Source organism: Peromyscus leucopus, chromosome 7 (genome assembly GCF_004664715.2).
Source record: "Peromyscus leucopus breed LL Stock chromosome 7, UCI_PerLeu_2.1, whole genome shotgun sequence".
Lineage (NCBI taxonomy): Eukaryota > Metazoa > Chordata > Mammalia > Rodentia > Cricetidae > Peromyscus > Peromyscus leucopus.
In genome coordinates, this window is record NC_051069.1 from 22860675 (window position 1) to 22883100 (window position 22426).

The window sequence follows — 22426 nt, forward strand, 5'->3', positions numbered from 1 at the left end:
AAAAAATATTCCTGCTCATTGAGATACTAATTTAGGCTCTTTTCAGTTATTTCTATGCCTCCGAGTAGAAGGCATCACATTAACATTAAAATTTATGCGTGGATAGTTATCATATATTCAAAACTCAAGTGCATGAATAGATTGAACTTTCTGCCTCCAGGTTTCGGGGTATTCTGCCTCATAAGCACAAGGGATCAGTCCTGGCCATTCCCTGGTGTTATACCAGGCTGGCTAGGTCTCCTGATCTGCTAAGGATCGATGTCCCTTCTCTGTCCTGGTGGTTGTTGTTTGTCAATCTGATACAAGCTGGAGTTATCTGAGAAGAAGGAGCCAGAATTAAGACAATGCTTCTATAAGATTATCCTATAGGCAAGTCTGTGGAGTATTTGCTTAATTAGTGATTAATGTGGGAGGTCCCAACACTTTGTGGGTGGTGCCACCCCTGGGTAGGTGGTCCTGGGGTGCCCAAGAAAGCAGACTGAGCAAGCCATGAGGAACAAGCAGTAAGCATCACTCCTCCATGGTCTCTGAATTAGCTCCTTTCTCCAGGTTCCTGTCTTGAGTTTCTGCCCTGACTTGCCTTGATGATGAACCATAAGATAGAAGATGAAATAAACCCTTTTCTCTCCAAGTTGACTTTGGTCATGGAGTTTATCACAGCAATAGAAACCAGACACTGACATGTCTACAAAATGGCTTCCTACACAAAGCCCTGGGACCTTAATGCTGCAGAGATGTGAGTCTGAGAAGATCACATCTGGGACACCTTGAACAATAATGCTTTTAGAGAAGAAAGGAATTCAGAGTAATTCTCTTTATACTTTTCTCCAGTGAGGGTTTTGGTGGGAGGCAGAGTTGAATACAGGGTGATTGCTTGGAGTCCTTTAATTTTTTCTTTAAAGAAATCATTGATATAGCTGTCTTCTTATCTGAGCCCTTCCATGGCTGTAGAACAAGCCATTGTTGTCCATCTCAGTGAGCTGAGATGAAGTCTCCTTGTTCCACCTCGGGGTAGCCCTGCAGGAGATTCACAGAAGTCAGAGGATGCCCTTGGTGCTACCAAGCCCCAACCACTCCACAGTCTGAAATGAGGTGAACTGTTAGTCTGTGCGGAGAGAGCTTTGATTCAGATGGACAGCATGTCCCAGCTGGGTGGCTCAGATCCCAAAATCTTACTAAGATATGTGAATCAGCCTTTCAGTTCACACACACTGTCCCTTTTCTCCTTGAGGGCACACACAGCACCATGGTAGCTGGGCTGGGCTGGCTTCCCACAACAGCTGCACGTTGCATCTGGAGCCACCAAGTCCCCTCCTTCCTTCATTTTTGAAGCTATGTCTGGCTCACAGTGACAGCCTTCTGTCTACTGGACATCATCTACCTCTGCATCTCACTTCTGGTTGGAGTTCCTCAGTGTTTGGGGTCTCTCTGATCATCTCTTGTCTAGTATGGGATTTGCACCAGTTGTTATTCCCAAGAGACTCTTATTTAGCCTTCATATCAGTCACATGACAGGGGAGGGAGGGAAAGAGCACTTGGTGCCTCCAGCCCCTGACATACCAAGGATTGTCTCTGCTTCCTACAGCATCCTCACAAATGAAGGGTTTCTGTTAACTTCTCCCATCTTATAGAGGGATCTTGCATTCACCAGGCTACCAGGCTTATGTTGTGTTTATATTTTCAAAAAGGCCAGAGTGGCACAAATGGCATGTGTTTTACATTTTCAACATTCAAATTCGTAAGCAACTTTGGGGGTTGAATAGCAAATATATGATGAATTGCACATTTTTTTTTGTTGTTGTTGTTTTTTCGAGACAGGGTTTCTCTGTGTAGCTTTGCGCCTTTCCTGGAGCTCACTTGGTAGCCCAGGCTGGCCTCGAACTCACAGAGATCCGCCTGCCTCTGCCTCCCGAGTGCTGGGATTAAAGGTGTGTGCCACCAATGCCCGGTGCACATGTTTAATGTACATGGTTTAATAACTTTTAATGTATATATGTACTCTTAAAAATATTTCCACAAGATAATAAATATATTCCCCCAATCACCTCTGTTCCTTTTATATCTTTCTCTATATTTTAATCTGGCCTCTCTTATTCAGCATCATTATTTTATTTCCAAATGCCACATCATTAATTGTACATATTTAGGGGACAGTATGTGAACTCTTGACACATATACATAATGTATAAAGATAAGATTATATATAAATAAAATATCCATTACTTCAAACCTTTATCATCTCTTTGGGGGAAAGAACAGTCAAAGTCTTTCCTTCCAGCTACTTGGAAATACATTATAATAAATTCTTGCTAACTACAGCTACCCTATTATGTTCCAGAAAACTCCTAATTCCTCCTGAGTTTCAAGTCAGTTCACCCTATATTACCTTTTCCCTCTACCCTTCCCTGCCTCTCATAACCACTATTCATCTCCCTGCTTCTATGAAACCAGCTGTTTTAGTTTCCATATATAAGTGAGAACACACAGTTATTTCTTTTCATGCCTAAACTATTTCACTTAACATAATGTCCTCCAGTTCTATCCATAGTTCTGCAAATGCCTTTCTTTATCATTGGATAGTAGTCACTGTATATGTTATGCATTTCAAAAATTTATTGACGAACCTTTATGTTTATTCCATGTTGGCTATTGTGCATAATCCTGCCATGAAGGTTGGAGTTTGGATGTCTCTTTGATACCCCAATTTCCTTGTCATTGGCTACATACCTAGTAGTGGGATTTCTGAATCATATGAAGTTTCTATTTTCATTTTAAAGGAACCTGTGCAGTGTTTTCCATGAAGATTCCACTACTTGACATTTCTATCAACAGTGTAGAAGAACTTCCCTTCTTGGCGTTCTTGCTAAACTCTTTCCTGTTTTGTATTATTTTGCATTTATTCATTTCGTTAGTTAGTTTTGTATACGCATGCTACAGCACATATGTGGAAGACAGAGGACAATTTGTGGGAGTCAATCCACTCCTTCTACCATGTAGGCTCTGCAGACATAACTCAGGCCAGGAAGCTCATCAGCGAGTGCCTTTACCACCTGAGCTGTCTCTCTGGCCCTGTTTTAACTTTGTGATGGTAGCCAATCTGACTAGCGTGAGATGACATCTCCGCAAGGTGTGGGTTTGGATTTCCATGATTATTTGTGTTGGATGTGTTTTCTTGGGTCTCTTGGCTGTTTGCAAGCTTTCTTTCATCAATGTCTATTCATATCATTTACCCATTAAACAAAATTAGACTTTTTTTATACACATACGCATGGTTTGAGTTCCTAATATATCTTGGATATTAATCTCGTGTTGGATGGATAGTTTGAAAATGTTTCTTTCCCACCCCATGAGTATGCTGTGTTCTCTCTCCTTTAATTGTTTCTTTTGCTTTTCAGAACTGTTTTAGTTGATCTTGTTGTTGTTATTATTTTGTTTTAATGCCCTGTCTTTTAAAGTCATATACAAAAGCATTTCTGCCTTGACATATGTCTTAAAGTCTTTCCCCCATGGGTTTTTTTTTGTACTTTCCTAGTTTCTGGTTTTACATTTATGTCTGATTTATTATGGAATGATTTTGTACATGGTAAGAGGTGTGTGTTGTCCTGGACATATAGATACCCAGCATTCTTGACACCCACTTACCGCAGAGCCTGACCTTTCCCCTCTTGGCACTTTCATCAGAAGTCAGTTTGTTGTAAACACATCCTCTGCTCTGTTCCATTGGTCTACGCATCTGATCTGACAGACAACAGTGCCATGCTGTTTTAGTCACTGTAGCTTTGTAGATTATTTTGAAGTCAGATAGTGTGATGTGTCCAGATTTTTCACTTTTCTTCAGTATTGCTTTGGCTGCTGGAGGTCTTTTGTGACTCTGTACACAGTTTACGATTGCTTCTGTCATGCTGTCATTGCTGGCTTGATTTGGATTGCCTTGGATCTACAGATGGCTTTGAGCAGAAAGTATATTTTAGCAATATTAATTCTTCTAATACATAGACATCAAATGTTTTCTGATCTTAAAGTGTTCTCTTACAATTCCTTCATTTGTGTTTCATGTGAATTTTCCTTTGTCTAAATACATCTATAGGTATTTTATTTTATGGTAGCTATTATAAATAGGATTGCTTACTTGATTTCTTTTTTTAGATAGTTCTAGCACATGGCAATGCTGTTGATTTTTGTATGCTAGTTTTCGATCCTGCCAATGCACTGAAATTGTTTATTAACTCCACAGGCCATAGGGAAGAACCAGACGTGACACTTTAGTTGTTTCCTCATAGGAGAGTGTGGTGATTGCCCTGTGTCAATTACTAAATATGTGGGTGGTGAGATCTCTAGATGCTTTCCAGGATCCACCCACTAAAACACCCCAACTTGCCTGTTGGACATTATGAAGGAAAGATAAATCAACACCAGTGTGCTTTGTATCAGCTCCTGAGTTGCAAAATCCATAAAGATAAAAAACCTTGTCTTAAAAAAGAACATTGAGAATTAAAGAAAATTGTTGCACAACAGTAAACAGAGGAACACATAGCTATAAATCCAACAAAACCCTGTCACCTTAAATGTCTTAAGTCCAGCATCACAGATCAAAGTAAAAAACATATGTGTATGTATATCACATATATCACAGATATATCTTATATGTAAACTAGGAAAAAGAAGACAGCAAAATTTGTAAACAGTGATAACACAGGTACATTTATGGATATATGTTTATTAAATAAACTAAATAGAGTGTCATGGGGCCACAGATTTGTCTAGAGATCTGAGAGAGTTAAGTAGCACTATGGACAGGGCTGACTGCCAAGCACCTGCCCGTGAGATGGTACACTTTCAAATGGGCCTAAAACATTTCTGCATAAGATTACAAATTTGTCAAAGGAACTTCTGATTCTGTTCAAGGTAGAGTAAGAAGCATCAGAATTAACAAAACTATTCCTAGACTAAACGCTGCTCTCATGTTGTCTAAGAAATCTTACAGGCAAGATGAAAAAGCACCCATGAGTTTCCAACTATCTGAACTTAGTTTTAGGGAAAGGACCAATAATATTTTTATGAATACATAAATATAAATCCCCACAGTGCCCAGCAAGGTACTTCATCATGTTTGGCATTGATTTAAAAAAAAAAAAACCAATATGAATTCAAAGAAGCCAAAAAGTAGGAGTCCTAATGAGAAGGAAACCAATCAATTGAAAGAAAACTGAGGATGCACAGATGTCAGACTAGTAGAAAGGGTTATTAAAACAGCACTCAGAACTTGCTTCCCCCTGTTGAAAAAGTAGTAAAGACGGGGAAATAATTTTACAGATGAAAAACATGAAGTCTCAAATTTAAAACAAACAATTGGCTAGATCAGATTGCCTATGTATTATATAGGATGAACAATGTATTATATAGGATGAACAATGTATTATATAGGATGAACAGTGTATTATGTAGGATGAAGAGTGTATTATATAGGATGAAGAGTGTATTTATAGGATGAAGAGTGTATTTATAGGATGAACAGTGTATTTATAGGATGAACAGTGTATTATATAGGATGAACATTGTATTATATAGGATGAACAGTGCATTATATAGGATGAACATTGTATTATATAGGATGAACAGTGTATTATATAGGATGAACAGTGTATTATATAGGATGAACAGTGTATTATATAGGATGAACATTGTATTATATAGGATGAACAGTGTATTATATAGGATGAACAGTGTATTATATAGGATGAACAGTGTATTATATAGGATGAACAGTTCATTATTTGTGGAGGAAAACACAGCCAACCAAAAGGGTCTTCAGGAACAAAACCTGTCATTTGTTGTAAAAGGAAATAGAAGAGAAATTCTTGATAACAGCATCTGTTAAAAACCTAAAGCTACCACCAGATTTCCAAAATAGAGAAACACAGAGAAATACAGGGAGGGACTTTTATGAGGTATGGGAAAACATGAAATCTAATATTCATGTAACTGGAGTCCCTGAAGGAAGAAGAGAGAAAAAAATGTGAGGAAAAAGTGATCAATTTTTAATTTTTTGATAAAAACCCACAGATCCACAAATATAAGAAGATCAATAAGCCCCAAGCACAACAAACACATGAAGAACTTTTTTCCATCAGAGCTCACCGTAATCAAGTTGCTTTCAGAACTGGTGCTAAAAGAGAAACCTTCAAAGAAAACCTGGGATGAGGACGAAGTGAGATGCTTTTCACGCACAGCAACCAAGTCAGAGATTACAGCAGAGCTCTCATCTCAGTCGAAGCCAGCGAGAAGAGAGTGGCTTGGCGTCCTTGAAGAAGTGAAGGGCACAGAAAGCCAGGCAACGAGGCACAGATAGTCCAGGTGAAGATTCAGCAAGTAAGCTGCAGAATACTTCTCCGTGGAATGTCTCTAGAGATAAAATACAAACAGTCAGCAAACATGAAAAAAGATCATTCATTTTAGTAATCATCAGGGAAATAAATAAAAACCGGGATGAGACATCAATCCACACCAATCAGAATGACTGTTACAAAGCTAACAAGCAAATAGAAAATAAATGTTGGTAAGATTATGGTAACAAGGAATTCATGGAAACTGTGAAGGGTGAATGCAGATTAGATCAGCCATATGGAAAGCAGCAGAGAGGGTCTACAATTAGACCGTCTGTCTGATTGAGTTCTTCTCCTTTAGGGTGTTTGTTCAAAGCAAATGAAGTCAGAACACCAAAGAGAAGTCTGCACATCCATGGTTACTGTGGCACCATTCACAATAATAAGCAAGCTATGAAAACAACCCAGGGGCCTATCAACAAATTAATGGATAAGAAAATGTATAGATGCCCAATGAAGTATTATTCAGTCATAAAGAAGAATGAAACTCATCATTTGTAGTAGCGTGGGTGGAATTGAAAGTAGGAGAGAAATGATTTATAACTGCATTTGTTAAAATCTATAGCTAACATCATAGATAGCAATAGGTAGAATTATTACTCTCTTAAAAGGAATAGGGCAAGAAGATCTGTGTTACTTTGGGTCAGTTTTTCACTGGAAGCTCTAGCTATTGCAAGAAGTGAAGAAAAAGAAAAGATACCCATAGTGGAAAAGAGGTAATACTGTCTTTCTTTGTAGATGGCATGATTATCTACATAGAAAATACAAGAATATTTTTAACTTACTGTAATTAATTAGAAATACTCTTGTAACATTACTTGCTGTACCAAAAGAAAAGTAGAAAAATGCTTAAATATAAATGTAACTAAAGATGTCTGTCAAAAACTAAAAGACTACTGGGAGAAATTAAAGACTTGATTCCATGGAAAACAGTGCTATGGTCCTAGGTCAAGTGATTCAATGGTTTCCTCCCTTTTATTGAAAACAGATTTGTATGTGATTATGGTTCCCTTTCCTCTATTCCTTCTAGTGCCTCCCTCTTCACCTCCCATCAAGACCCACTCCCTTCCTGTCTCTCTTTAGAAAACAAACAGATGTATAAGGGATAACAATAAAAATACACCAAAATAAAATATAATAAAACAAAAACTATCACATCAAGGCTGTACAGGACAAATGAACAGAAGAAAAAGAGCCCAAGAGAAGGCACAAGAATCAGAGATCCACTCATTTACACATTCAGAAATCCCATAAAAAACACTAAATGGGAAGTCATAATATATATATATATATATATATATATATATATATATATATATATATATATATATATATATATACACACACAAAGGACCTGATGCAGATTGGTGCATGCTGCCTCAGTCTCTGTGAGTTTGTATGAGCTTTGATCATGTTAATGTAGAGGGCCTTGTTTCTTGGTGTCCTCCACCTTCTCTAGCTCTTACATTCTTTCCATCTCCTCTTCTGCAGAGTTTCCTGGGTCCTGAGGGGAGGGATTTGATGGAGACACCCCATTTAAAGCTGAGTTCCCCCCCCTCTCTTTCTCTCTCTCTCTCTCTCTCTCTCTGTGTAATGTATGGCTGTGGGTCTTTGTATTTGTTCCCATCTGCTGCAGGAGAAAGCTTCTCTGATGATGGCTGAGCAAGGAACAGATCTAAGTGCAGCAGAATCTGACTTAATATTTTAATGACGATAGTTCTTACCAAATTTATATACAGATTTATGTGATTCCAATCACACCCCAACAAGTTGATTAAGTTTTAATGAAAATGCCAGGGACCTAGCAATGTCAGAAAAAAATTGGAAAACAGAAATGGATGGGGAAAATTGACCCTATCGAATCTCAAGATTAAGATCTATTAGATATATTGAACTACAATGATCAAGATGGTTGGATATTGACAGGTAAAAAAAGTTAGGGGACAGCCTAGAGACAGAAACACAGCTGTATGGACATCTGGTTTTCAAGTACAGAGAAGATTGGGAGGAGAGAACGATCTTTTCCTTAAAAGGTACTAGAGCATTTGTATGCTTATACGTGAGGAGGAGGAAGAGGAAGGAGAGAAGGAGGAAGAGGAGAAGGAGGGTAATGAGAATGATGATGAAAAACTCAATTCACATTTTTGCACCATTAAAATAATTAATTCATAGTAGACCATAGACCAAACTTAGATTCTATCTATCTATCTATCTATCTATCTATCTATCTATCTATCTATCTATCTATCTATCTATCTATCATCTATCTATCTGTTTATTATTTGGTGTGTGTGTTTATATACATACATGACATGATGGTGCATATGTGGAGGTCAGAGATTAACCTGTGGGAGTCAGTTCTCACCTTCTAACATGTGAGTCCCAGAGATTCTGAGGGGTAGTGGCCTCACCTTTACCTGTTGAGCCATCTTGCTGGCCCCATTGACTGGAATATAAAACTTAAACCTTTAGTCCTTGCAGAAGAGAACACAGGTAAACATATTTGTGACCTTAGGTGGGTGTCCTTTGTATCTTTGACATTAAGAGTATGGTGCAAAATAGAAGACAAAGGAAAACAGCTTCTTAAAGGTCAAGAATTAACTGAGAGTGCACAACTTACACAGTGATCAGTGGCAGAACTCACTGAAGTACAACTTAGTAGTATGGACTTACCTTTGGAAATTATTATTCCCTTCTAGTGTGTGTACTAAAACAACGTGCATGCATCTTAACTGATATGCGCCTCATACACACACACACACACACACACACACACACACACACACACACACACACGGAATCACATAGCAGGTGAACTGGGGACTGGAGAGATGACTCAGTGGTTAAGAGCACTTGCTACTCACAGAAAACCTGGGTTTGGTTCCCAGCACCTACATGGCAGCTCACAACTAGTTGTAGGGCATGTGATGCTCTCTTCTGAACTCTGTGAACACCAGGCATGTATGTGGTGCATAAACATAGATAGATAGATAGATAGATAGATAGATAGATAGATAGATAGATAGATAGACAGACAGACAGTTAGATACAGACAATAGACAGACAGACAAAACACTCATATGCATAATAAAAATAAATATTTTTAAAAGGTCAACCAATCTAAATCTAACCAATAGTCTATTTTTAAGCCCTACACAGGATTTAGAAATCCCGATCTCAAAGTTAGCCAGTGGAGAGACATTTACCCATTTGTGGCAGGACACATTCCTCATGCGTATTTCCTAACTGAGACCTTAATAAACTCATAACTCTGTTTTTCTTCTGAGAAAGGATAAAGTGTGAATTCATTTCTTTACCGAGTCTGTAGTCTATGGACTAAGTAGTTCATGTCTTGGTCTTTTTAAAAATCTTAAAAAATACTGACTTTTGTTGAGTTTCTTTCTAAGCTAAGAAACTCATCAAGGGCAGAAGTTGCAATAATGGATCCCCTCTTGTTTTAAGTTATGCAAATTTAGACTTTGGATTTGTTATTTTGCTAAAATAGAGCATGACAATTATTGACAAACCATTGCTTGGTTTCCAAGTCAAGAATCTGTCATTGTTTTAAAACATTCAGGCACACACCTTTAATCCCAGCACTCAGGAGGCAGAGGCAGGCGGATCTTGTGAGTTCGAGGCCAGCCTGGTCTACAGAGTGAGTTCCAGGTCAGGCTCCAAAACTACACAGAGAAACCCTGTCTCAAAAACAAAACAAAACAAACAAACAAAAAATCAACAACTCTTCCTGTAGAGCACAGCACTAGTAAGGAAGAACTTGGGATTGAGGTTAACTGATTCTTGAGTCAGAGTTTTGATACTATTACAACATACCTTAGATAATCAACTTTAAAAGAGGAAACACTTGACTCACAGTTTTGGAAGGCTCAGAACCTAGTCAATCTTCTCTGTTGCTGTGAATCTTTGGCAAAGAGCATATCATGGCAGGGATTGCATGTTGAAGCAAAGTCGCTCACCTCACTGTGTCCAGAAAACAAAAGGAGAAAGCGATATTGGCATCTTCAAAGGCATGCCTACCAGTGACCTAAAATCTCCCATTGGGCTTCAGCTCTTAAAGGTATGTAACACTTACAAATAGTGAGATGATTTTGGAGACTACACTTCAAATTTTCTTTAGGACCACATTTCAGATCCACGTCTAGCAACTGAAATCTGGTGACCAGCACTGGGGTTAAAGTCATCCTCTGATGATCTGCCCCAGCTCATTGACTGTGCCACAGTGCCAGTATGGAGGTCAGATGACTTGTGGGAGAGAGTCTGTTCTCTCCTACCACGTGGGACCCCGGGATCGAACTCAGGACATCAGACTTGTGTCAGCACTTTTACCTGCTGTGCCATCTTGTTGGAGCAATGTCGCTCATTCTTAAGGAGAGAGATGGCCCACAATAAAAGACGCATGTGTTGTGAGGAGGAGGAGGAGGAGGAGGAAAACTCATTAGAAGCCTTCAGCTAAGGATAAGGACTTATACTCTGAGCTAAAAAAATCTATCTGTGAGTTTCCTGGCCACGAGGAGGAAAATATGATGGATTTATTTAATAAAACAAAGCACACTCACTTATCAAGGAGGGTAGTCTGCTTCTCTAGCATTTAATCCAAGGAGGGACTCAATAAATAATGATAGAAAGACTATCTTCTAAGACAACCATGCAAAAGAACAAACGCCATTCTTCTTGTTTTGCTCTTACTTAAACCAAGTCTATAAAATTAAATACTATTTCTAGAGAGGGTTCTATGGAGAGGCTGTGTGATATTTACCTCTGACACAGAGCCTCTCTTCAGCCTCATTCAAAGAAAGGCCCATCCACAGCTAGAGAAGAGACTGGTCAACTCTAGAGATCATTCTCTTTGGAGAATAGGAAATCTGAGGGCAAGCACTGTTGGATTGTGCTTTGGAAGAGGCTGAGAAGAAGCAGTTTACCAGACAACTCAAGAAGCAAGGTCGAGGACCCCATCAATTGTCTGCAGCTTGAAGATTCTTCCAATTTTGTAGGAAAATGCTTAATCTAGAGGCAAAGGTGGCTGGTGGGGGCTGGTATTTCTAGCAGGATTTTGTCAGTCAAATGTCCCTGGAGGTCAGAGATTCTTATTAATATGCAATCTTTATGGGATGCCACAGCTTAACAACACCAGTGTGCCTCCAGCTACCTCTGGATTTCCATCCAATTCCTGTATTCTTACTCAAGATGGGGAGACCTACATACAGGTAACAAGAATCATATATATTATAACTTCCATACCAACTTCACCTGACCAGTGATGGCTGCATCAAACACTGCCTGGAGCTTTAATGGCCCACATAGGTCCAATAGGAAAGAGTATCATTATTGCACAGTAATTTTTACCATAGACATTGATCAGAGTAACTAACACAGTTAATTCCTAAGATTAGCATTAATTAACAGTAATATAATCAGCATTCATATATTATATTAATAGGCATGGATACACTGAATATAATTAACATTGTTTGCCATTCTTAATATTGGATGCTAACAATTGCACATGAGCCTTCTAGCTAGTGTTGAATCAGGCAACCTAGGGCAGTTAACGTCACATCATGGAGTAGGGGAAGAGGAGGAGATGCCATTCCCAGAATCCCTTTTCTGCTTACCTCTACTTGTGCCTCTGAGAAACAAAACTGCATGGCCTGTAGTCTTGCTTATTAATTTAACTAGTGGCTGTAACCCGGGGGTATTACCTAACAAAACTACATACTCCAATATGCACATTTCTGGGTGAGAATTAAAATAGGGGCTAAAACTTGGGGAACATTGGCAGATATTCCCAGTGGCCAGACAGAGGGAATGAATGAAGCCTAAAAGGTGTGTCAATGAGACTGAGTACAGATGAGGGCAACCTGGAAGCTAAAGACCTCACCTAAACATGTTCAACAGTACAATTCTAAAAACCATGCTGTGTGGGTGGATATGCATGCTCATTCACATGTGGGTTGTAGGGAAGAACCTCACACACATCTGTGACCAAACTCAGCCCCGTTGGCAGTCAATGTATTATGTCTGAATGGATGAAAGTAGCTGGGGGATGCATTGGTCTCACATTTTGCCAGTGGCAGCTGCATACACAAACCCTTGCCTTGACTGTCAAAAGAGAGGAGGAAAGAGATGATGAGTGGTGGGCATAAGGGGCAGAATGGTCATTGGAGGTTAGCCCATTCTTTCAAGGAGGCAGAGGGCTCCAGGAGATTCACAGGCAGGGCCACACTGGTTCCAAGGAACCACTTTGTACTTGTTTGTAAAGCTTGGTCTGATTTTCAATGGGAATCATAGCATTCTAACAGTCTAACCTGACACAAATATTACATAATCCTGACTTGAAAGGTTTGGAATTCCTGTTTGGCTCCCCAACGCCACAGTCTTGCACCTTCCATTTTTGAGAAGGTCTCACACTATAGCCCAGGCTGGTCTAGAACTCACTATGTACCTTATGAATCCAGAGATTACAGGTGTGAATCACCACACCCTTTTCATTTTAAAATTCTTGCTGAACATACTGAAATTCAGCCAGGACCAGCTCTCAGTCCCACAAGGATGATCAGGCTGTATAAAGTCCGTGGACAACAAAATGCATTGTCCTGTCCAATGGGGATATTCAAAGCTTATCCATCTGGATGCCAAAGAGCCTGTGCTAGCTGAATTAGCACAATTGGTATGGAGCTGTTCTTTCAGAGAGTAATTGGCCACCTGGTTCATGGCCACCTCTGTGATCCTAGTAAGATGGCATTCTCACTATACTCAAAGCTATTTGTTCCCCCAGTCTAGCAGCCTGCATTCTGAGTACTTAAGAGGCCGGTTACACATAGTAGATGTTGGATATAGAACAATGAAGCAGTATCACAGCCTCCTCTGGATCACCCAGGGTTAAAATGTGCTCAGGGACAGCCTCCTTCCCACCTAGAATCCCATTACTTAGCACTGTGGCCTTTGGAAAAGCGACACCCCACTCATTTTCCTAAGTGAACCAGAAGAGCAGAGTTAGCTGTGAGAGAAATACTTATTGCATGTACAGAATTTGCCAGAGGGAATCATGAAGCCAAATATATTTCGGAACTTGCATTATTTTAAAGGAGGAAGTTCAAGATTACATCAGATGAAAGTTTGTTTAATTCTCAATTAGTAATTGTTTTTATGCAGTGTCGGGGGCAATGAGACTTTTATGAGCAGTGCCATTGATTGAATGATGTCCTCATTGGATGTTGATTGAGTGATCTTTTGATTCCATCCCTATTAACATGCTAATGGTGAGGGATGCAGCCCCTCTCAAAGGCGCCTGCAATTCCAAGGATGGATGTCTCTGACCTGTACATTTCTGTAAGAGCCTGGAGGAGGAGGGGTGTCTGGGACTCTTCCATAGTTTCATTAGCATATTGTAGCTCAACTCCCAGGGGTGATACATTTAAAGAACATGGAACACAATTAGGAAGATTTTTTAAAAGGTTACAAATGGTGGGCGGATTCTGAGACTGTCTGGATCTACATGCCAAGGGCATCTAAGTCAGTCCTGAGAACAGCTGGAGCCCAAAGGCCAGCGCCTCTCTGTGCACTGAATTTACATAAGCTTTGAAGATATTTTTAGTTTCCTGTGCTCCTCTTAATATTCTCCTGCTTCTCTGCCTCACAAAAACCGGAAGACTGCAAGCTTAGGAGTCTGAGCCTTTGGTCTTCAGAAGTCCTGATGTTGTTTTCTTTTTCAGATCTTCTGGGGATGTGTGGAGGCAGAAACTGATGAAGCAGCCATTAGCCTGCTGTACTTAGAACCCTTTATATATGGGCACTGGGGGCCTGTGGGTCTACTCCATCCTAGGAATGTCTTCTCATTCTGTATTGCTCATTTTAAAATGAGATTAGCTGGGATGGTATACCTTTGAAAATTCCCAATAGTACTATAAATATAGGAAGTGAATGAATGTGTTTTCTTTTGTTCCTTATCCCTCATCCCATGCGAAAACAATGCATTTGAGACTTTAAATCAAGGTTACGGCTTAGACCATGGGAATCTTGGAAAGGTAAACATCCATCAACATTCACTATTTATCTGCGTATTTCTTCACTTGTTTATTTAATAAGCCCTTATTGAGCAACACAATGTGCCAAGCACTGAGTTGTTGAAGTGTTTGTTGTACAAACATAAGGGTATGTGTTTCATCCTTAGAACTCACTTTAAAATGTGTGATGGCACACACATGGAACCCCTGCACCAAGGAGGAGGCAGAGACAAGCAGAATTCTGGGACTTGCTGGCCAGCCAGCCCAACCTACTTGTGGAGCTCTAGGCCAATGAGAGACACTTGTCTCAAAAACCAAGGTGAAAGGCTCTTGATGAAGGATACCTGATGCTGACTTTTGACCTCCACATGTGTGCCCTCACACATCATTCATGTGCATCTATATGCATGTGCATCTACATGAACATCTGGGCCTGTGCACAAGCTCTCTCTCTGTCTCTGTCTCTCTCTGTCTCTCTGTCTCTCTCTCACACACTAATATGGACTAGTCTCTAAGTTTAGAGATCTAGGTTGTGTGTGTGTGTGTGTGTGTGTGTGTGTGTGTGTGTGTGTGTGTGTGTGTGTATGTGTGTGTGTTGGGAGACACTGGGACCTGTGCATGCTTACTTCATCCCAGTACCAAGCCAGTTCATGGATTTTATTTGTCTTTCATGCAGATATAAACAGAGCTAGAGAGTCCTGGTGTTAAGAGGGGACATCTCTGTGTCAGGAGGGCCAGGCCAGGTGCTGGTCCTGCTGCTGAGTGGTTGTGCAGTCCTAGTGAGTCGCCGAGCCCAGGTGACAGGACTCAGCAAGCTGGCAGCAGGGAGGAAGGAAGAGAGGACATGCTATACCTAAGCATGTTCATGGTGTTCTTTTTGTGGGTTTGATCATACAAGATGGTGGGGAGAAATCTGCCTGAGACTGTGAGTCATGACCCTTGGAGGAGATGGTCTCGGTTTTTTTTTTTTCTAGCCCAGACATTCAATGATTCAAGGAGACAAAACTGTCTAGTACTCGACTCTGTTCTTGTCAGTGGACTTGCTCTGCCACTGACAGTAATTGCATGGATAAAACAACATGGCAACGTGAACATTTAGAAAAATACAGATTTTATTTCTGTGACAGTGGATCATAGACTCTTTGAGAAAGTATTTGGTGGAGTGTAAAGTTAAAAACGGAGCCTGAGCTACTGATAGGAGCCAGCTCGGGATCAAATGCAGAGCCTTCAGGGCATCCAGTAATAGGCTTCCCATTTCTGTAGAGTAGTATAGACACTCACCCTACGCATCTCTCATGCTAAATCTGCTTAGTCATTGGCTGGGCAAACACTGCATTGGACTCAGGTCCTTTCAAGTGGAACACAGATGTGGAAGCTTCCACCAACCCCTTTCCAAGGATATGCCTACATATTCCCTTGTTCTAAATTGGGGGTTCAAGACTCCCCTCCCAGGACCTTTTAAATAAGACTTTCCCCAGAGACTCTGAATTGTTCAAGAAGATACCTGACCATATATATGACTCCTAACCATAAACATGCACATGTATATATGTAGGTGCATATGGATGGGTGAGTATACACATGCATATAGTATGCACAAGCATGTACATATGTGTACATGTGGAGGCTAGAGTGCCACTTAGGATGTCATTTGTCTGGTGCTGTCCACCCTTTTGAGACAAGATCTCTCACTGGCCTGGAACTCTCCAAAGTAAGGTTGCCTGGTTGCCCAGTGAGCCTCAAGGATCACCTGTCTCCATCTCCCGAGTGCTGGGATTACAAGTACACACTACCATGGCTGTTTTTGTTTGTTTCTTCATGAGTTGTTCTGAGGACGAAATACAGGTCCTCGCACTTCCGAAGCAAACACTGAGCTATCTCTCCAGCCCCACCATCAGCTCTCTCACACTGCATCCCCAGAGACTCCTGCAGACACAGGCACGATGCGCATGCACAATAATTAGGTGTCAGATGGCCGAATGGATGCTGGACACAAGGAGTGCTGAGGAGATGTCTGTACTGATGAGATCTTAGATTAAGTCACCTAGAAGGTCCCTTCTACCATGTAGACTCTGATTAAAGCACCCCATGAATTGATGGGCACTTCCTCTACAATGGCAGCAAGCCATTTGTATATTCTGTCATAACCCAGCTTGGCCAGTTCCATTACTTTTCCCTTATCTCCCCCTTCTCCCCTTCCATGTCCTCAATCATACAAACTACAGGTTGCAGGGCCTGTGATACCCCACATGTCTCACAACTCCATCTCAGCCCTCTATTCCCACCTGCCTGATGCTGCTTCTCAGCTACAGCTCCCTGAAGGCTCAGGCTTACCTGACAATCATTTAAAAGACAAATCTTTTCATGTGTATTGGTGTTTTGCCTGCATGCATGTCTGTGCACTACATGCATGGCTAATGCCTTTTGCAGCTAGGAGAGATCATTCGCTGGCCTGGAATTTGAGTTGCAGATGGTGAATCCCTAAGTCAGGTCTTGAATTGAATCAGGTCTTATGGAAGAGCAGCTAGTCTTCCTGACTGCCGAGCCATCTCTCAGCCTGGTGCTTGATGGTTTCTTTTGTCCACTGCATCCATAAGAATGGAAACTCATTTCTCTGTGTGGTGCCCAGCGCAGGCTGCAAACAGCTAGCAAAATCTCAATAAACATGGAGCAAAGGAACGAATGAGTGAGTGAATGACTGCATGAGTGCCTTCTCCCCATTATTCTCAATTGAGTTTCTTCACTGTAGGGTACCAGTGAAAAAGGACCCAGCATTGTCCAGCTGGAGCAAAAGTATGGGAAAAATCACTTTGCCAGATGCTCTCCTTGATAGTCATGGGAATCAAGAATATTGCTTCTCGTGTGACTTCTTTCTTTGACCTCTGGATCGTGACCCTGAGGTGTGACTCCAACCCGATCTCTTGTGTAGGTCTGGGTGGTGGCACACGGGTAATAACCCATTGGAATTCCTATATTCGTGTCCATTTTTCTCCCACCTACTCCCCTCTCTGCCACCCCTGGACCAGATGCAGAATCCTCAGCCTCCAGATTGTGTCATCTGAGTCACTCCGATCCCAGCCTGATGATCCTTTCAAAGGCTCTGAACTCAATTTGCAGTGCCCGGCAGGGAGTGCCTCATTCATTCAGTCACTACATGAAGTTGTCCTTCCCTGAGCTTGCTGGGGAAGGCCAATTAAGCTCTTGCCCAGGAAGCTGCAGAACTACTCACAGACAGACAGGGCCTGTCAGGGCTATGCAGCTGCTCAATCCAGCAGGGGTGGCGGATGTCGCTCTGCACCAGAGGGGTTAAAAGAAGCCTAGGAAGTTCTTCAGTGCAACTCCTGGCCCCAGCCTCCCTCAGCTTCCCCAACTTGGTCTCTGTTCTCTTCATATTCTGCAGTTTTTATTTTTCCTTCGTCTCTAACATAGATCCTTCATGCTACCATTGTTTTTATTTACAGAGTCTATTACAAAAGTCGCTAGGGCAGGGCCTATCCTAGACAAAAGTATATACTAAGACTTCAGACTCAAGAACCCTCCCATCTCCCTTCTTTCAGAGTCCAGTACCCTCATACTTGTCCCATTCTTATACACAAAATGCCCTTGTATCACCCAGGCTTTATTTTTGTAGGGAGGAATTAATTTACCCCCATATATTACTGAATTAATACCTACCAATCACCCTAGGGACATACTTATTCTGTATATGGGATCAGAAGGGTAATGAATATGCATGACTCCAAGGCTGAAATCCCTAAGGGTAGGATTTAGGGCATAGGGTGCATGCAGGATAATTTGCAACCAAGTAGATTTCTGTCAACTCTACCTAGAGGTCAAGTCAAGGCCTTAGAAAGCACTGATAAGGAAGAATGAGGCTGCCTAGGCTACATCTTCTTGTCATGGGTGAGGAAAATGAGGCTGAGAGGCATTAACCTGGTCACTGTCTGAGAGTCAGCATTAAGAGCATCTTTGATCTGGGTGTGGTGGTACACACCTGGAAACCCAGCGCCCAGGAGGCAGAAGAACCCCACGCTCTTTGTACTGTTCTAGTGCTTAACCTTTCCTGAGCACTGCCTGTATACCAAGAACCACCCTAAGGTTTTACAAGCATGTCTTCATTTATTTAGCCTTCGCCACTCTGTGGAGGAAGCATTATCTCTATCCCTATCTTACAGAAGAGGTAACTGAAACCCAGGGAACCCTCAGACTCTCAAGAATAGGAGCCAGCAAGAGGCAGAGTATCTTCCTGATCTGTGGCACTGGATTCACACAGCCTCCCTGCCGTATTTCCTGGACTCTTTTGAAGCCTTATTGTTAGAGCAGTTTTCTATCATTTTTCATTCTTTGTCAGGCATCCATGCATTCTCACTACTAAAAATGCATCCCACATTGCCTACTCAGCCCTGCACGAAAGGCCACCAAGACCTCCTAGGAAACCCTTAGTCTAAGCAGGAAGAGCCACGATTACCTGACAGAGCAGCCTGCCTGTGCCAGACTCATGTGGTTGGTGGTCACCAGGACTGTTAGTAAAGCCAGACATGGGATTCCCAAGCTCCATAGCCCTCTTCCATCCCCTACATGTCTGTGATGTCACAAAAAAAGCTCCTCTCCCTATGATATCATCTGTACGTCCCAGCATCCTCTTTCACCAAATTCTCACCAGCTCTAAACAGCAGCCACAGACCATTTTACATGCCAGGAGAAAAGAAACTAAAGATCCAAGAGAATAAAATTATTCTCTAATTCACAGTCAGGAGCTATCTTTTCTCATCTTTCCGGCCTTTCCCAAGAAGGCAATCTCTTCTGGGGGCACATTATCATATTGTTCCCCAAGGAATAGGGTGGGAGTTTCACAAACTTCTCCTCCTCACCAAACGCCCACCTCTTCTTCATGGAGCCATAGCCAAGACCCTTCCAAGCTGAAACTCCTGCATGCACGTGGCATCTCAACTCAGCTATGTTTGGTCTCAAGTGTGTGTGTGTGTGTGTGTGTGTGTGTGTGTGTGTGTGTGTGTGTATTGTAGAACCTTGAGTTGATCTGTCATTGAAAACTTGGTTTAAAATAGACTAAGCGCAGATACAGGCGGGATGCTGGCACCAGTTCCAGATAGGCTGGCTGCTCAGTCTCCTTGTACCCAGAACAATGAGGCTCTTGGTGTGGCTCAGACATCAAGAATGGGGAATACATGGTCTTGGGCCCAGGGCTGACTTCTGTATAAAATATGCATGCTGGCTCGATTATATTGTGCAGAAGGGGGATTCAGATCTAGGCCTGGCCAGAAGTCACATAGAACTTGTTGTTCAACTTTCCCTCATTACAGGAAGATCTTCAGCATTTATCAAGTGTCGCTTTGTCCAGATACCATGCTAGTTACTGAGCTTACATAAAGGAAGAGGAATCCTCAGATTTGACCCCTTCACAGCACTGAGGCAAGATAAATAAGCTCTATTATTTATAGATAGCTTGGTATTACACCCCCTGTCCAGAAACAGAAGGATTGGAAAAAGTAGTTCATGTCCAATCTGGTGTCCAGCTTGATCTCATCCCATAGGGCAGGCATCCTTTTAGAAAACACCAATCTCCCAGGCAAAAAGATGTTCAGTCTTTTACATTATTCCTCTGTCCTCTTACTCCTCTTCCCAAGACAGAAGGAGGAGTGGGCTTCATGAGATTCCGTGGTAGAGGAGGTCACCTCAGGTTCTCCAAGCAGTTTTTCTGTCTTCCAGAGGTTCGCCTTTGTCCTCACGACTGTTTTGCTGGCATCTTAAGTCAAGTCTGTGCCTCCTGTAATTTTTTTATCTGCATGGTCTAGTTCTTTGGATTTGGCTGCAGAGCGTGTATTCCACTACTCATGATGGTCTCTGTCATGCTTTGGCTTTGCTGGCACCACAGATCCCTTAAAATCAAGCTGTGACTTCCAATTGGCTCCATGTCGTTGACAGAATTCCTAGTCTCTGTCTTGCTGATGGTGGCCCGCCATAGAAAACCCCACAGAAGAATCCCTGGCTACTTCTAAGTCCTGACCTCACCCCACAGAAACCTAGAGTGACTCAGGAAAATACAGCCTCAGGACTCCCATCTGCCTGTTTATTTCGCTTGCTCCAGCTCAACAAGTTGCTTCTAGGTCTGCCTTCACAGATATCAATGATTTCTTAAAGGTACAGGATGATATATTATTCATCTGTTTATCAGCAGAAGCTCAGTAAAGAACTTAAGAAATGTTGAGTGTTCAAATATATGAATGAATGAATGAATGAACAAAGCATATAAAAACAAATTTCCCCTGAGTTTCTGAAACTCCACATAATAATGTCTATATAATATCTATGATGGTTAGTGCTGTCAACCAGTCAGGATCTAAAATCATTAGGGAGATGGACCTTTGGGCATGCCTGTGGGGGACTACCGTGATTACATGAATTGATGTCAGAAGAATCGTCTTCATGGTCGGGACTGTTCCCTGAGCAGGAACACTGTAGCACATAACTGGAGAAAGTGAGCTGAGTCCTGCTGGCATTCATTCTTCTCTGCTTCCTGATTGTGGATGCATCACGACCATCTGCTTGAAGCTCCTGCTGCCTTGACTGCCCGGATGTAGTGGACTGTACCTTGATCAGCGAGCGAGAATAAATCCCCTCTCCTTTAAGACACTTTTGTCAGACTATTTTGTCCCATTAACAGAAAAGTAAACTAAGAAAATACCCTTAAGAGAAAACTAGCATCTTGGGGAGAGATGACAGATATCTCCAGAACAATAAAATTAAAAAAAAAAAAGGTTGTCTGTGAGAGAAGCTAAGTGACGCTGGAAAACTAGGAGGGGTCATGCACTGTGTCACAAACCTATTTCCACACGTAAACTTTACAAGTCTTCTTCAAGTCAGTGGCTGATTGGGTGCTGTCATTATCATCACTCTGCAGAGGAGGAAACCAGCCTGGAGATGCTCACTAACCAAAGTCATGCAGATGCAGGTTGGTGGAAGCTGGATGTGAAGTCCTTGTCAAGGAGCATAGCATTCTCTCCTTCCAGCCTGGAATCTTCCTGGGAGCCTCTATAGTGGCAGGCCTCCCAGGATCTTACAACTGTTAGGGCTGTATAAAACCCCAAGAGGAATGGAATTCTGATCTAATGGCACCTAAAATCAGCAGGAGTTCATTCTCAGTGTAAAAAGTCAAGAAAACGGCAAATTTAAACACCAGGAGGAAATTCTATAAGAATTTAGTATTGTCAGGTCAGGTAATTAATGTCCTACAGCAGCCTCTAAACCACGAGAAAGGCCAGACTTACATGTCACTGTGTCCCTTTAAATGCAGGCAGGCAGGGATCTCAGGATAATGGATCCTTGAACATGGCTAATGCATGGTGGAGAAGCATCTTTCTCCTCTGGCTGGCAATGTAATTTCATACTAAATTTACTGTAGTTTATGTAATTCTTTTCATTCACACCAGAAGGAGTTTCTATGCTGCTTCCTTTTTCAGAAACTTGGAGACCATCTATCTTTGCAAAGTAGATTTTTAAAAAAATAAAACAGAAGAAAAGATTAAAGCAAAGATGATTTCAAGTTTCCTGCTGTCCGCCTGGACCAGCTTCCAGGCCTTATTCCTTCTTTTCTATGATGGATGTGGTAAATGTTATTGCAGTAGTCCTGGCTCAGAAAAGCCCAGATCTTCCTTAAATGCAATTATCTTGGAGGAATTCTGCAGCTTTCTGTCCCTAGAAAAGCTGGAGAGGGGAGGAGCATGGGATAGAAAGCTGCCATCTTCATGTCTTTCAGGAGGACAAGGCAAGAGCGGCATCTTGGATGGTACCTTCAAGACCCTCCTCTTCTCCCTCTGTCTCCTAAGGACACTCCTGATTTCTTCCAACACCCATGCCAGGCAGTCTCCAAGCCACCCACATCCCTCTGTGTCCTGGAAGAATCTATCTTCCCCTGCTGAATAAGGACACAGGACAAAGGAAGGACAGGGTCCGTTTCAGGAGAGATATTGCACCCTGGCAAAGGGAGTTTCTGGACATTTCATC

General features: G+C 41.7%; 1 long non-coding RNA gene across 1 annotated transcript; it reads right to left on the reverse strand.

Annotated features, from left to right (window-relative positions):
- Window positions 1-799: 799 nt before the first annotated feature.
- Window positions 800-6434, reverse strand: LOC119088411. The gene is made up of 3 exons (XR_005092082.1): window positions 6139-6434; window positions 3643-3947; window positions 800-1017 (listed from the first exon to the last, which is right to left on the reverse strand). It is a non-coding gene; the product is annotated as an uncharacterized LOC119088411 (long non-coding RNA).
- Window positions 6435-22426: the final 15992 nt, after the last annotated feature.